General features: G+C 38.2%; 1 non-coding gene across 1 annotated transcript; it reads right to left on the bottom strand.

The window, feature by feature from the left end:
* Positions 1-3112: 3112 nt before the first annotated feature.
* LOC140706302 (U1 spliceosomal RNA) lies at positions 3113-3276 on the bottom strand. Its single transcript, XR_012085942.2, has one exon. It is a non-coding gene; the product is annotated as a U1 spliceosomal RNA (small nuclear RNA).
* Positions 3277-3499: the final 223 nt, after the last annotated feature.

The following is a 3499-nucleotide window of genomic DNA, read 5'->3' as shown; positions in this document are numbered from 1 at the left end:
AGACTATGTGAAACTTAAAAGTGATCTGGTAGTGAGTTAGAGACCTGTAAGAACTCTGAATGGAACAGAGTGTTAATAGAGTTTTAAAGCTGAAGTAAAACTGAGTCAAATACAAGTGATTAGCAACCTGTGATTTACTTATTGAATATTAATCATATGTTAACTTCCCTGATCTAATAAATGAGTTCAGTTTCAAAAGTACACATTCTCCTTGAGTGAATGGTATTGAGACAGCAATACCTGGTGGCAGCAAAGAAAGAAGAAGGGTGAGAACCTCCTGAAGGCCTGGGGGAACAGGGGCTTCAGAGGAGATTGCCACACCTACCTTGTAGAATTTTGAGCTTAACCTTGTGAAATGATTCACATTATGAGTTAAATGTTTAAAAAATGAATCTTCTTTTCCAAAATGTATTTAACAAGTAAGCATGTATATAAAAACCTCAAAATAGCAGACATACATTGGTGTAAAATATATAAAAATTGATAAGTTAATATTTCAAAATCCACAGTTTTGTTACACAAAACTTCAAATCATATATGTAGACAGTATTTTTAATCTAAAATGAATAAATGTGTTTTATCAAAATAGTATCTTCTATACTACAGTTTAAAATATAAACTCAATGCTCCAAGGATCTATCATCAGGGCAGATTGGAGGGTCAGAGGAGTTCCCTTTGTTTCAAAAAATTCTGTCAAGGTGAGTAGGATTGTCTTCTTGGCCTGCACTGGACTGGAGTGCCTTCATGTGTCTGTGAACCAGTAGGACATCTTAGTGCTGATTTACCATTCTCCCCATGACCCAGCACTATCCCTCATGAGGCTGATGGACTTTGTCACCACTGGGAGACATCAAATACAACATAGATGTGGAAGTTCTGGTCCCTGCCCTGGCCTCAGACTTCATGGATAACATGATTTCTTTTTCTTTCAAATATTTTTTATTAACAGAAAACAAATACAAAAACAAAAATACAAAATACAAAAATATAACTAACAGTGCTTGTTATACACTAATTTCTACCGTGCACCCCATACCCATGGGACCCATTTTAAACAATATTTTTATTAGAAACTTCCTTTCTAAAATCATATAGATTTTTGTTTAGAGGCTTTCCCTTTTCCTTTCACTAATACTAATTCAACAAATCTACCCCAAATAGTATAAAATTATTGGAACTTATTTCTCCCCTTTTCATCTTAAGTTCAATAGTCAATTTATCGTTTAATGCAATGTCCCATACTTCACCATACCAATCTTCTAATTTAATATAATTTTTATCTTTCCATAACTGAGCTATTAATATTCTAGCACTTGTCATAAAGTTGGTAATTAATTCCTTCGAGTAATTATCAGTCTGTCTTATCAAAAATTGACAATAAAGCAATTTTAGCGTCAAATTCAATATCTTTACCAAATATTTTATTTGATTTATTTTATTTTTATTTATTTAACTTATATGCCACCCACTCTACCCAAAGGTCTCTGGGCAGCTTACAACAATTAAAATTCAATTACAAGAAAAGATTAAATGATTAAAATACAATTAAAATTGCCATCAGGACCCACAGTTGATGTTATTTCAGTTAAAAGCCTTCTGGAACAGGAAGGTTTTGACCTGGCGCCGAAATGTCATCAATGTCGGTGCCAGACGAATTTCACTTGGGAGGGCATTCCATATATCACGTATTTCCTTAAAAATCAGTTTCCAAAATTTCTTAACCAGTTTGCATTTCCACCACATATGATAATACGTGCCAATTTCTTCATCACATTTCCAACAAGCTTTGGAGTATGCTGAATTTATTATATTCACTTTTACAGGAGTCAAATAGGCCCTTTAACAGATTTTGAAAATGTTTTCCTTTATTCTTATCGTTATTGATTTTAAAACTTTCATCCTCCACATTTTTATCCAATCCTCTAATTTCTGTTTTTAAATCATTTTCCCAAATTAATTTCAAACCTTCTGTTCCCCATTCTTTTTCCTCTTGTTCTGAAATTATTTTATAAATTCTACTACTCCCTTCATCAAAGCATATTTCTGGATGTCTTCATGTGATGACAGAAATTGTTCGCACTTAGTACATTCTCTACATTTACCATTAGTTTTCAACCATTCATTTGTCCAAGTGTCTGACTGAATAAAATTATACCATGATAGTTTATTAGTTTGAAGTTTAACCATAATCAACTCCTTCAATCTCATTTTACTCATCCAGACCTTCAAACTTGCAACACTTTTATCCTTAAACAATTCTACTAAGCCCTTTAGGTTTGTAGGAAAACTTTCTATTTCCATCACTAGTTTTAATGGTGAAGTTGAGGGACATAGCTTCTCTTTATATTTATTCCATATACAGTGGTGCCTCGCTTAACAATCGCCTCATTAAATGATGAAAGTGCTATATGATGAGTGTTTTGCAATCGCTTTTGCGATCACAAAATGATATTTTAATAGGCAAAATTCGCTTCCCGACAATCGGTTCCCTGCTTTTTCGCTAGACTATGTTTTTAAAACAGCTGGTTGGTGGCTTCAAAATGGCCACCCACTGTGTAAAATGGCTTCTTGCTTTACAGGCACCAAAAATGGCCACCCCATGGAGGATCTTCGCTAGATGGTGAGTTTTCAGCCCATTGGACTGCATTGAATGGGCTTTCAATGCGTTTCAATTGGATTCTTTATTTCGCTTAGCGAGGATTTCGCTCTACAGTGATTTCGCTGGAACGGATTATCCTTGTTAAGCGGGGCACCACTGTACTGTATTTTTTGCTCCATAAGACACAGTTTCCCCCCCCCCAAAAAGTGGGGGAGAAAGTATGTGCATCTTATGGAGCAAATACTATTTTAAAAAGGGTTCAGGTACCATCACCCAGAAGCCTCCCACCACCATGCTGGGAGGCCTCTCAACTGGCACCAGAGGCTGCTTGCTGTGGCCGCCATATTAGACCCCACCACTCTGCCATCTGTACTGCTGGCTTTCCAGGATCTGCCTCCTGGAGCCCACCTGGAAAACTAACAGGGCCAACAGGCCTATGGCAGCAAATTTAAATGGCAGAGGGCAGTGAAAACAGGCAAGGACCAAAGGGGAAAGAGTGATTCTGAAAAAGACCAGGGAAAACCACAAATGCAGTCCCCCACTACCATAAATTAGGCAGTTGATTTTCCCACATTTGGGGAACTCACAGGAATCAACACACCTGAAGTGCAATGGATGAGCCTTACCCTGGGAAAATCACTTTTATGATCATGGTATCTCCCCTGCCTGGTATGAGTTGGAGTGGCCCCTGCACCTCCTACCCCCTTCTGTGCCCTGCCCCCCCAAGGCATGGTGACTCCCAGCTGCACCTCCTGCTCAGAACAGGGCTGCACAGCCCCAGTCCCGCCAGAGGTCAAGAGAGCTCCTCAGTGTTTTGGGGTGCCCCATGGGACCCCCATCAGGGGCTGGTTTTCCTCCCACAATCCTCCAGTGCACAGATATTAGCATACCTAATGTGTG

The sequence above is a fragment of the Pogona vitticeps genome, chromosome 3, assembly GCF_051106095.1.
Source record: "Pogona vitticeps strain Pit_001003342236 chromosome 3, PviZW2.1, whole genome shotgun sequence".
NCBI lineage: Eukaryota > Metazoa > Chordata > Lepidosauria > Squamata > Agamidae > Pogona > Pogona vitticeps.
The sequence above is the reverse complement of the archived record's forward strand: the minus strand, read 5'-3'. Positions and strand labels throughout refer to the sequence as shown.